An 11,960-nucleotide genomic window follows, 5' to 3' on the forward strand; every position below is an offset into this window, starting at 1 on the left:
TCCCTCGTCAGGCCCACACCCCCCATCAACCCAACCTCCACTCCCGGCACCTTCCCCTGTAACTGCAAGAAGTGCAAAACTTGCACCCACACCTCCCCCCTCACCTCCGTCCAAGGCCCCAATGGATCCTTCCATATCCGTCGCAAATTCACCTGCACCTCCACACACATCATTTACTATATCCGTTGCACCCGATGTGGTCTCCTCTACATTTGGGAGACAGGCCGCCTACTTGTGGAACGTTTCAGGGAATACCTCTGGGACACCCGCACCAACCAACCCAACCACCCGTGGCTGTAAACTTTAACTCCCCCTCCCACTCCGCCAAGGACATGCAGGTCCTTGGCCTCCTCTATCGCCAGACCCTGACCACACGACGCCTGGAGGAAGTGCGCCTCATCTTCCACCTAGGTCTATGTCATGCTTGCCCTTATTAGTTGGGGAATTGAGTACAATAGTCAGGATATCATGTTGTAGCTTTATAAGATTTTGGTTAGGCCACAATTAGAGTATTGCATTCAATTCTGGTCAGCACATTACAGGAAGGATGTGGAGACTATGAGAGGATGTAGAAGGGGTTTATCATGATGCTGCCTGGATTAGAGAGTATGAACTGTAAGGAGAGATCAGAAAAACTTGAGTTGTTTTCTCTTGAGCGGCAGAGGCTGAGGGGAGACTTGATAGAAATATATAAAATTACAAGATGCATAGATAGGGTTGAGAGTCAGAATTTTTTCCCCCAGAATTGAAATGTCTAACACCAGGGCACATGCATTTAAGATGAGAGGGGGAAAGTTCAAAGGAGACACGAGGGGCAAGAGTTTTTACACAGACCGTGTAGAAATCTGGAATGTACTGCCAGGGGTGATGGTGGTGGCAGATATGATAAGGGTGTTTAAGGGGTTTTAGATAAGCACGTGAATATGCAAGGAATGGAGGAATGGACAAAGAGCAGGCAGAAGGGATTTGTTTCATTTGGCGTCTTGTTCAGCACAACATCATGAGCCGAACACTTCCTGTGCTGTACTGTTCTATGTTCTACATTCTAAGATTAATAATTAGTCCTATTTTAATAAATAATATCTAATAGCCTTCCTTCTAGTCAACTCCTGAACATTCCCTTCTTGAAAATTATCTCTAAGATATTCTAGAAACATGTCCACCATAGTTGTAGTGCTCAATTGGTTTACCCAGTCGGTATACAGAATTAAGTCACCCACGATTACTCTGTTACTCATGCTACAAGTATCACTCATCTCCTGATTAATACGATGCTGCACAATATTTAGTGGCCCTTAAATAACTCAAGCCAATATCTGCTGCCCCTTGCTATTTCCTAACTCCACCCAAACAGATTCCATACAGTTCTTCGGATCAGAGATTCTCCCTTGGTAAGGTAATGATTCCATCTCTTATTATCAGTGCAATTCAACATCATTTTCCTTCTTGTCTGTGCTTCCTAAATAGGCAAAAGTGAGGACTGCAGATGCTGGAAACCAGAATCTAGATTAGAGTGGTGCTGGAAAAGCACAGCAGGTCAGGCAGCATCCTTCTCCTGAAAACAGGACCCCATTTCAATGGATTAAGAATGAAGGCAGGACCTCAAGACCAGTAATCTCAGGATAACTCCCAATGCTTCCACGTGCTAGAAAGCAAAAGAACAGGATGATCGATTGAACACATGGCTAGGGAACTAGTGAAGGAAGAAGGACATTAGATATCTGAGGCATTGAAACTAGTTCTAGGCAGGTGGGTGCTGTATAAATTGGACAGGTTGTGTCTCAACAGGTTGTTGTTCTCGCCAGGAGATTTGCTAGTGTTGTTGGAGTTGGATTAAATTAGTTTGTCATGAGGACTGATCCAACTTGGAAGGAAGTAAAGTTGGTGATAGGAAATCAGAAAGCTGCTAGACTAGAAGAAAGGAGAAATAAATCTAAATATCGACAATGTGTTGAAAATCGAGTAATGTCAGAAATACAAAATGCACAGCACTTGAATGCACTTCTGAATTCAATTCCACAACTGAATCAGCTGTAGTGCAGGATCAGGCAAGATCCAAGCGAGCAATAGTGGTAGGAGACTAAACTACTTAGGGGCATGGTGAGGTGTTTCTGTGGCCGTATTCGAGACTCCAGGTTGGTGTGTTGCCTCCCTGGTGCCAGGCATCTCTGCGTCAAATTCTTAAAAGGGAGAGTTAGTAGCCAGAGGACATTGTGCACATTGGTACAAACAACATGGATGGAAAGAGGGAGAAGTGAGAACAAGGAGTTAGGGAACAGACTGAAAGGCAGGATCTCGAAGGTAGTAATCGCAGTGAGGCAAGGAATAGAAAGATAAGACACATGAATGCATGGTTAAGGGGCTAGTGCAGTGGGCAGGGTTTCAGGTTCTTGGATCATTGGGACCTCTTCTGGGGCAGGGGTGACCTGTACAAGAGGGACGGGTTGCACCTAAACTGGAGGGGAACCAAAATCCTCGCAGGGAGATTCACTAGTGCTGCTCAGGAGGGTTTAACTTAGAGTGGCAGGGACTGGGAACCAGAACACAGGTCAGCAAATGGAGGGATTGAAGGGAAGGTAGATGTTAGGATCAGTAAGACAGAAAGAAAGGACAGGCAGAGACAGATAAATGAACACCATCATAGTAATGGGCTGAAGTATGCTTATTTCAAAGCTGAAAATGTGTTGCTGGAAAAGCGCAGCAGGTCAGGCAGCATCCAGGGAACAGGAGAATCGACGTTTCGGGCATAAGCCCTTATGCCCAAAACGTTGATTCTCCTGTTCCCTGGATGCTGCCTGACCTGCTGCGCTTTTCCAGCATCACATTTTCAGCTCTGATCTCCAGCATCTGCAGACCTCACTTTCTCCCCTATGCTTATTTAGTGCAGGGAGTATGAAAGATAAGGTAGATGAGCTTATCGCCCAGATCAGTACATGGGACTATGATGTTGTGGCCATTATAGTGATTTGGTTGAGAGAGGGACAGGACTGGATGTTCAATGTTCCAGGGTTTTGTTGTTTTAGACAAGATAGAGCTGTAGGTAAAAGAGGTAGAGGAGTTATATTACTAATCAGGGAGACAATTATATCTGCACTCCGACAGGACTTACTGGAGGGCTCATCTGCTGAGGTAATATGGGTAGAGCTCAAAATTTGGATGGGTGCAATCACTCTTAAACTATAGGCCCCCCCAACAGTCACCTAGACATGAGGAGCAAATATGTAGGCAAATTATGGAAAGATGCAATAACAAAAGGGTTGTCATAGTGGGTAACTTTAATTTCTTCAATATTGACTTGGACTCCCTTAGAGCATGAGGCTTAGGTGGGGCAGAATTTCTTCAGTGCATCCTAGATGGTTTCTTGAAACAGTATGTGGATAGTCCAACGAGAGGAGGTCCATACTGGACCTTGTATTGGCAAATTAGCATGGGCAGGTGAGTGACCTTTCAGTGGGAGAATATTTTGGAAACAATGATCACAACTCCTTAAGTTTTAAGATAGCTATGAATAAGGATAAGTCAGGACCTTGCAGGAAGGTACTAAATTTGGGGGAGGGGAAATATGTCAGTATTAGACAGGAGTTAGTGAGTGTTAACTAAGAGGAGCTATTATCAGGCAAGTCTATATTTGACATGTGGGAATTGTTTAAAGACCTGTTGATGAGATTTCAGGAGTGGCATGTTCCAGAAAGGAGGAAGGACAATGATGACAAGGTAAAGGATATTTGGATAATGAAGGAGGTTGTGAATTTAGTCAAAAGGAAGTAAAGAAGCATAAGGTTTAGGAATCTAAAATCTGACAGGCCCCATGAGGAATATAAAGAAAGCAGGAAAGAACTCAAGCAGGGAATTAGGAGAGTAAAAACAGGCCTTGGTAAGCAGGGTTAAAGAGAATCCAAGGCATTCTACAGATACATTAAAAACAAAAGGATAATTAGGAAGAAACTAGGACCACTCAAGGATAAAGGAGAGAACTTGTGCTTGGAATCAGAGAATGTGGATAAGATCCTAAATGAGAAGGAAATGAAGGTTAGTGAAATTTCTGTGGAGTGTGTTAATCTGCTGGGACATTTTGAGATCAAGAAAGATGGAGTATTGGGTCTTTTGAAGAGCATTAAAGTGGATAAGTCCCCAGGGCCCAATGGTATCTACCCCAGCTTATTGAGAGAGAGGAGAGGAGATTGCTGGGGCATGGGATTGACCAAGATTCTTGTTTTCTTGCTAGCCACTGGTGAGAATTCTCACAGATAGGATTGACACACAGTTGGAAAATCATTGCCTAATGAGGGACAGTCAGCATGCAGGGCAGGTCATATCTAATTAACCTGACGGAATGCTTCAAGGAGGGTACAAAGGTGATCAAGAAGTGAATGTTGTTTACGTGGATTTTCGTAAGGCTTTGAGAAAATTCTGTTAGACACTTAGTGACACCCTTGAACCTGGCACCAGGGAGGCAATATATCATCCTAGAGTTGAGCTTAAGACATCAGAAAAGTGTATCTGATCAACTGAGCCCCCTTTGGTACCATAAATTTGTCTCTGGCTGCACTCCTCTAAAGAACTATTGCCGTCACTAATTTCTAAATTGGAATATCGATGTGCAATCAGGTGGATTTTTGTGCTGCCTGTATGGTTTTCTTAGACGGCCTGGTGGTCAGCCATTTCCTCTCTGTTTATATGCTTCTAATCTGAAGTCAGACCAACTTATGATACACGTTATGCACATTGTCCTTTATCTCATAATACACAATAGTCTCTACAGCTGCTGCCCAAGTTCTGAAACCTGGAGCTCAAGGTTTTGAAGCTGAGGACACTTCCTGCAGATACTTTGCTTGACTGCGATACAAGCATGTCAGTTCCAACTTACTTTCAATATACAATTGATAAGAACGAAATTCACATTACAGGACAGTACAGTGAATTGTGAAAAACAAAGATTATAACCTAAGGAAAATAAAGAACGGTGGGTGCTGAAGATCTGAAGCAAAAACAGAAATTGCTGGAGAAGAGCAGGTCAGGTTGCATTTGTGAAAGGAAGGCAGGGTTGACCCCCTCAGGAGAAGGGCTCACTGGACATGAACATTAACTCTGCTTTCTCGCTACAGATTCTGCCAGACATGCTGCTCTCTCCAGCAATTTCTGGTTTTTATAATGTAACATTTATTTGATACAATTCTATAGCCAATCGATGATGAATCAACCTTTTAAATTTTAAATCTTATCTCTATGACTCTATGACTTGTCATTATGCTGGAAACATAATGCTTAATGATGCCAAATGTAAATGCTGACAAATATGTCTCAAATTCCTTGTTGTCATATGCCAATGTCTGTACTCAATATGATTGAATGTGATGAAAAGATCTAAAAAGTGCAAAAATCCATGACTCAAGAATTTGTTTGTGAATAAATATCTTGAAAAGTCCATTTACACCAAGAAACAATAACTTGTATCCATATAGGATATATTATGAGTGAAATCCTACACTTTCCTTTCTGAAATATAATGGTGATTGGTAATTATGGATTAAGTAAAAAACCTTCTACTGCTTTTCTGTAATAACTATTCTGAGTCTTTTCCTCCTCAGAATGTAAGAATTGTTAGTTGATGAAAGAACAAGGTTCAGGTAGTTTGCTTTGCATAATACAATGATAATGGAATTGTTCAGTATCATCATCAATAACATCAATTACTAAGTTCACAACAAAGTCAGACATGAGACGAGGAAAATGCCAATAATAGAAAGGCTTCAGAATGGTGGGGAAGACATTTGTTTGTACAGGGTCACTTTGAGTGGAACTATGCTAAGAACACAATTCACCAGGAATACTTTGACATAGTGCTACACAAGCAAATTACTCCTCTAGAGACCCCAAGTTACCCCCTTTTCAAATAATTCTTTAGTTGATCGGTTGACTGATTAATTAACAAAAAAAATCAAAAGAGAAAGTACTTCATCTTTCAGTAATGTCAACATGTTTTTAAATGCAGTCATATTTTGAATAAAATGAGATACGTTTGATAATTTAAAAGAAGCTCCAGTCCTGCTTTTAACCTGACCCACCTAGCAGGCATGAGTGAATAAATTGTCAAAAGTGTGAAACTACACTCTGGCAACTTGCTACTTTTATTTTTTACTCAGCTTTACGAAGGTGGCTTTGAACAGAATCAGTGGGTGCTCATTAATATGTTCAAATTGGGGCTTCAAAGAAAATACATGGACGCACGCACAAGTTTAATGAAAATAAATTCTGCTCACTGGATATTCTGGTTAGTAAACCTTAGTGATCTTTGCTTCACAAACTGACTGTTCGAAATCATATTTAAAAGACTATTTATCTGCAACTACTCAATTCAATAAGATTATATGAATAATATACAGTGCATTTGCATGGCTGAGCTTCCAATTTATTTTGTTTATCTGTGCTGATTAATCACACATTTTATATCTTTGCTTCTTTTGTGCAGATGGGCAAATAGTTGAAAGATGAGGAGCAACTACAACCTCAGCAACTAAGAAAACATTGACGGGGTGAAATAACCACACACAAGGCTGGTATCCTGTCACCAAATCACCCTTTATTTACTGGTGTACAGTACACTGCTCGGAATCAGTTTCCTGAATTGAGGAGATTCCAAATCTCCAAGTTTTTTTTTATTCCCTTACTGCCAGACAGTGGAAGTGCTATCTCCCGATCATATTGGACAGCCAGGGATTTCCTGATTGGCCCAGGCTAACGACCCTAATCAGGGATCTTGTTGTCAACGAGATTCAGCTGGTTCCAATTATTGATAGGGTTTTTAAAACTTTTTTGTGTATTTCTGAGGAGAATTAAAGGAGAAACTGCTGATTCGGAGCCTTGCTTTGGCTTGTGCTATCAAAGTTTCTACACACTTTAACATTTTCACCACAGATAACTTCCAAGTCATGATAGTGGACTTTCTTATTATTCACTTGTAGGAAGTGGGCATCACTGACTGGCTAGCTTCATTCACAGCTTCCTGTTTACAGTGCACAATTGCATTAAACTTGTCACCAAAATCTTGCTTGCCAAAGAAAACACATACAGTAAATTTCTGATGTGCGTGATCTACACCAAACAGCAGAACAAAAGAGCTCTGGGATTTGTAGCAGTTGCTGTTGATGCCAAGAACATAATGTACTGTACCCATGTCGCTATCAGAACAATAGAAGATGAGCCACACATTCTGTGAACAAGAAAGACCTCCAATGTAGTCATGCAAGTATAATCCAAGTGTGTGCTATAATGCCTTCAATCCATCCCTCCATATTTTATCCACTGAGGATGGAAGCTAGGTAAGGACAGAGATACTGTCCACAGCTGAATGATGAAGTATTCTACATGTTCCCATTTAGCCTGAGCAATGATATCACCAGGTCCATCATAGTGTATACCATTGGAACTTTGAAGTAATGGGTTTGGACTTTAAATCAGAAAGAGATTGGTATATATTGGACAAAGTTAAAAATCACACAACACCAGGTTATAGTCCAACAAGTTTAATTGGAAGCACACTAACTTTCGGAGCGACGCTCCTTCATCAGGTGATGGTGGAGGGCTCGATTGTAACACAGAATTTATAGATTAATTCACAAGGGTGAGGTATGCTGAGTCCTAAATTACATGACTGATTGACTGGATCTGTGGAAAGTGGTGAAGGAACGAACATGGGGTGAAGACCTAGTTGTCATTTTGAATCATCTAATATCAACATCTTGCAGAATATCATGACTAGAAGCTGAACTGTATCAACCTTATAAATACTGAAGCTACAGGAACAGGTCAAGTGTGAGGGATTCTGTAGAGGATAACTCACTCCTGTCTACCCAAGCAGGTCCACCATCTACAAATCACAATCAGGAGTGTGATAGAATCCTCTCTTCCTGCCTGGATGAGTGTAGATCCAACAACACTAAAGAGATTTGACTCCATCCAGGATAAAGCAATCCTTTTCTCTGACACCCGATCCATCACCTTCAACATTCAATCCCTTTGTCACTGATGCACACTGGGAACAATATGTAGCCTCCACAAGATACATTGCAGCATCTCACCCAGTCTCCTTTAACAGTACCTTCCAAACCTGTGATTACTACCACCTCAAAGGTTAGGGGGAGAAGATTTGTTTGAAAACCATCACCTGTAACTTCCCTTCCAAGTCACACCATTCTGACTTGGGTTTATATCACTGTTCCTTCACTGTGGTTAGGTCAAAATTTGGGAACTGCCTTCCTATCAGTGCCATGGGTGTGCCTGTACTCCGAAGACTGGCAGTTCAAGAAGGAAGCTCATTACCAATCTCTCTTTGTACAGATTTTTAAAAAAAGTTGGACCAATCTTCAGGAGACTGCTAACAGTGACCTGAAGGATTGGTACCAATAATTAGGGAGATGATGATGGTGGCAATGCTAAGCTACCAGAAGTGATCACAGTTATGGAATGGAGGAAAGGTCCAGGGCAGGGAAGCTCATAATATCTTCTAAGACCGGGACGAATATTTACTTTTCTTGTTGCTCAAGGAAGTATAGAAAAACTACTTTAAACTTATCTTGCTGGATGACCTTTGCCCTTGATTGAACATCCATCAGGTTTGCTTGGAAAGGAAACAAACACTGCTCTTAATTCAGACTTCAAGCCAAAAAAATTATTGAAACCCTGATCTGCATAATTAGTGAACACTCCATCCATTTGGGTAGATGGCCTTGCTCATGTTCAATTTAAAATTGAAGTCATGCAGAATTAATCTGTTGAAATCCCTGTCTCCAAAGTAAAGGTTATGTTATATGTTTTGTGACAAGGTGGTAATGTGGTGACAAGGTGGTGGGAACTACGGTTCTATCTAGATTTGAATACTTTGATAGTTCTGGAGACTTCCTACAGCATGGGTCAGCCAAAGAACACTACCTGAATTAATGCGATGGAGGAATGTTTGCTCCTTGATCTTCTTGTCAGACTATCAAAATTTTTCCCATAATACTCCTTCCCAAACTTTTTTGATGCCTAGTGTCCTTTTGGTGGTCCTCCTGGTTTTGGATATACAGAATTTCCATTCTCATCATGACGTCCTCTGTTAGAACTTCCCATAAAACCTCAGATAATCTCATGTAATTTTAACCACTCCACCATGAGAGGATCAGGCGGGCAATTAAAAGCCTAATGTCATGAGACATGGTCACCAACAGAACTCACAGGCGACTGTTGTCACTTTTACAGAGGCAGTTTACAACACATCTCGAATCCTACATTCGGGAGGTGGGACCTCTCATTAAAACACAATTCCATTATGCAATCAGGAGGCCAAGGTGCCACTGCAATACCCATCAGTCACTTAAACATATTAATAGACACGATGTGTTCTTACTCCTGGGATAAAAAGCAAGGATTTAATCATGGGAGAGAAGCAGCAATCAATTCTAACGATGCCTCTGCAACCTGCTTCCTGCATCTGTTGATGGATGTTGAAGAGCAGAATAACGAGCAAGTCCTCAATCTCCTTCCACATTAGATGGCCAAAAATCAGGACTGCAGAGCCGAAAGGGAACAAAACATTTTGGAGCAGCTTCTTCGAATAATAAAAACATAATCAAAAAGATTCGAACAATCATGGGGAGACCCCAATAAATTTCCTGATCCATCACCTTAACAAGACTACAGTTCGTAGTATTTGATTTATATTCTTTAAGATGCTCAAATAAAACAAACATAATTAGCTGGTTCATATAAAGAACCATCCCTTAAAGAGACTAAATCTTGAAAGAACAACTATAATTCTAAATTAATATATCATTCCCAGAATTGATAATGCATCGCAGTACGTGCAGATCCCACATGTGGTGAAAAGACTTTGAACATACCTCGGAACACTGCATGGTGCCTTTCTGGGACACTGCATGGGACACTAGGTGTGAACTTGCTGCTTGGACCTTTTGATGACCATCTTGGTCAGATCCAGGAGGAGAGTCATGAGGACATTCTTCAATCTGTCTGACTCTCTTCGCACCAGATCAGGAGCGTGGGACTGACGTGCAAAACAGATCTTGAAGAGAAAACCTGAAAAATAACTGAAATAGAAGTTGCAACCGCACGCAACATATATACATATGGAAGACAGAATGAGAAATAAAAACCTCAGGTCTCGAACATATTTGGGAGACTCCAGTCGATTTTCTGATCCATCACCTTAACCATCCAACCATATCAAAGGGCAAAGTCTTTCTTTGTACTTTTTTCAAAAACTGATCAAAACAAATTTACTGAGTAAACAAGCCAACCAGTGGTACCTCCTTAATGTGGCATGGTATCCAAAATCCAATCCTGAAAAGAAACTTAGATTTAAATTTTATTTCAGGGGGAAATGTTGCATTCTCACCTCCATGCAGCCTGACAATTGTGAAAGGCCTGGAATGTGACAGTGGACACTGATCTCTTCCTTTTTATCTGCTTATGGTGCATAATCAATCAGGGGCTTAATCTACATCACCTTAACAATGGTAATATAATTAACAGACATGAACATGCCCTGCCACAATATTCTAGCCCACATTCTTCTCTGTTGAGTTCCAAGAATGTCCTCCCATAAATGGGACAGTTTCCACCTGCAGACATCTACCCCTAGCATTTTAACCAAGCAGCTGGACAGACTGTAAATTGGCTGGCTGTCAAGCAGGGAGAGTAAGTAAATAATAATATCATGTTGTTAAGTTTGTCAGCAGTACATATTCCCAGGATTTCTATGTTTCACCCGTACCACTACACTCAGCTTTGCCCTGCCCAGAAATCTCAAGGTTCAAAGGTTGTAACTGACTTGGGGTTAAAATGGGACCTGTTGTGCAGAATTGTCAAAACCTTCACAAATTTGATAGCGTTTCATATACAGAGAATGTATTTGACAGCGGTTGGTCCCAACAAATCCAACCTTTTTGATTCTAAATATTGAGCAGAATATCTGGATTTTACTCAATGCATGGCAAGAGTCTAGGAAGCTCAGAGGAATAAATGGATTTGTGGATTTGTCCACAGATACCTGAAGGTAGCATGACAGAGTCAAGGTTTTGAGTCTGGTATGACTTCTTCTGTATACCAGTATTGGTTGAGTACTGAATGTTATTTGACCAAGAGGGCAGGGACTGCTAATAGACCAATGAAGGTGAATGGGCAAAGTTTACAGTTTAACACCTCATCCAGACAGCAGCCTATCCAGCAGTGCACACTTCATCAATGCTTTTCTGGAGCGTTAAGTTTAGACTTTAAATCTCTTAATTGGAATTTGAACCCACAACCTTCAGACTTGAAGACAGACTAATTGTACCACGGTTTGAACTATGATTCAAACCTGGGACACTTTAGATCTATATAATCAGACCACTTGATATAATTAGAGAAAGGTAGGACTGCATGCCGAAGACCGGAGTCGAGAATGTGGTGCTGGAAAAGCACAGCTGGTCAGGCAGCATCTGGGGAGCAGGAGAATCAAAGTTTCAAACATAAGCCCTTCATCAGGAATGCAGAAATGGCAGAGGATGATGCAATGTATGCGGAGGTTGGTGGGGTGGAAGGGTTCTGTCTTTGTTGTATTGGGACGGTTCAAGGGCGGATGTGTAGGAAGTGGAGGATATGCACTGGAGGGCATCATCGACCACCACGTGGGAAGGGAAATTGCAATAGTTGAAGAAGGAGGCCATCTGGGATTTTCTAAGGTGGAATTGGTCATCCTGGGAACAGATGCGGCAGAGGCGGAGGAATTGGGAATAAGGAATGGCGATTTTCCAGGAGGCAGAGTGGGAGGAGGTGTAGTCATGGTAGCTGTGGGAGTCGGTGGGTTTGTAGTAGATGTCCATGGTTGGCCAGTTCTTGGAAATGGAGATGGAGAGGTCCAGGAAGGGGTGGTATGTGTCCGAGATGATCCAAGTGAATTTGAAGTTGGGTGTGAGTGAAGT

The 11,960-nt window shown here is 41.5% G+C and overlaps 1 long non-coding RNA gene across 2 annotated transcripts in view; it reads left to right on the top strand.

The window, feature by feature from the left end:
- LOC122549092 overlaps positions 1-6,853 on the top strand; it is a 51,181-nt gene extending 44,328 nt beyond the window's left edge. For both annotated transcript variants that reach the window (XR_006311408.1, XR_006311407.1), the window contains 2 exons: positions 6,144-6,271; positions 6,470-6,853. This is a non-coding gene — a long non-coding RNA (uncharacterized LOC122549092). The remainder of the gene's footprint in view (positions 1-6,143; positions 6,272-6,469) is intronic.
- The last annotated feature ends 5,107 nt before the right edge of the window (positions 6,854-11,960 follow it).

Source organism: Chiloscyllium plagiosum, chromosome 4, assembly GCF_004010195.1.
Source record: "Chiloscyllium plagiosum isolate BGI_BamShark_2017 chromosome 4, ASM401019v2, whole genome shotgun sequence".
NCBI lineage: Eukaryota > Metazoa > Chordata > Chondrichthyes > Orectolobiformes > Hemiscylliidae > Chiloscyllium > Chiloscyllium plagiosum.